Genomic DNA, 1,515 nt, shown 5'->3' on the forward strand with positions numbered 1-1,515 from the left:
TTGTTTGAACTGCTCGTTCTGCCTGACCATTTGACGCTGGCTTAAATAGGGCAGACGTGACATGTTTGATCCCATTGCGGGTCATGAATTCCTTTGAATTCACACCAGTAAAGCACGGCCCATTGTCACCTACAAGGATATCAGGCAAGCCGTACGTGGCAAACATGGCCCATAAGCTTTCAATGGTGGCAGCGGACGTGCTTGCCAACATTATCACACATTCAATCCATTTGGAGTATGCATCTATGACCATTAAAAACATTTTTCCCAAGAATGGGCCTGCATAGTCGACATGAACCCTAGACCACTGTTTGGAGGGCCAAGACCATAAACATAATGGCGCCTCCCTGGGTGCATTGCTTAACTGGGAACATGTATTACATTTCTGCACACAGGACTCTAAGTCTGCATCGATACCGGGCCACCACACGTGGGATCTGGCTATCGCTTTCATCATTACAATGCCTGGGTGGGTACTGTGGAGATCACTCATGAAAGTTTCCCTGCCCTTTCTTGGCAAAGCCATCTAATTACCGCATAGGAGGCAGTCTGCCTGTATAGACATTTCATCTTTGCGCCGCTGGTAAGGCTTTATTTCTTCCTGCATCTCTAATGGGACATGAGACCAACTCCCATGGAGCGCACGTTTTTTTTTTACTAAGGACAGTAAGGGGTCCTGGCTCGTCCAGGTTCTAATCTGTCGGGCGGTAACAGGTGATTGCTCACTCTCGAATGCTTCCATTACCATAACTAAATCTGAAGGCTGTGCCATCTCCACCCAGGTGGTGGGCAATCGTAGCCTACTGAGAGCATCGGCACAGTTTTCTGTGCCTGGCCTGTGGTGGATGGCGTGTGTGGACAATGTGAGCGCCCATCGCTTCTCGGCCTTTTGGCTAAGATCAAGTGTAGTATCTGTTCTTATCAGTTTAATATCCCCTATGGGGACATGATATTGAATTGATTTTTGGACAGGGAGCTGGATCAGGGGCATGCCCCGTCCACTCCATGCACCGACCTGGTATTGCAATATTTCCAGGAACGGTGCAACTTCGCCTCTCGGCCTTTTGGCCTAAGATCAAACACATTGGCGCAAAGTGATCTTTGGCGTTAGAGTTGATCTGGAATGAAATTGGATAAAAAAATAAAAATAAAAAAATAAAATAAAAAAGAATGTGAGCGCCCATCTCTGGATGCGGGCCGATGCATTCGTATTTATCCCCTTATTTTCAGAAAAGAGGCTTATGGTCAGTTTCCAATTCAAATTTGAGCCCGAATAGATATTTTGGAGCATTTTCTTAACCCCATAAACACAAGCTAACGCTTCTTTTTCGATCATACTGTTGGCCCTCTCGGCCTTAGACAGACTTCTGGATGCATAAGCAACCGGTTGCAATTTCCCAAATTCATTAGCTTGTTGCAATACACACTTGACCCCGCACGATGACGCATCACATGCTAGTACCAAACGTTTACATGGATCGTACAACACAAGCAATTTGTTTGAACATTACAGCT

At 46.1% G+C, this 1,515-nt stretch overlaps 1 pseudogene; it reads left to right on the top strand.

The window, feature by feature from the left end:
- Positions 1-873: 873 nt before the first annotated feature.
- LOC139253154 (U2 spliceosomal RNA) lies at positions 874-1,052 on the top strand (annotated as a pseudogene).
- The last annotated feature ends 463 nt before the right edge of the window (positions 1,053-1,515 follow it).

This window comes from Pristiophorus japonicus, chromosome 2, assembly GCF_044704955.1.
Source record: "Pristiophorus japonicus isolate sPriJap1 chromosome 2, sPriJap1.hap1, whole genome shotgun sequence".
Lineage (NCBI taxonomy): Eukaryota > Metazoa > Chordata > Chondrichthyes > Pristiophoridae > Pristiophorus > Pristiophorus japonicus.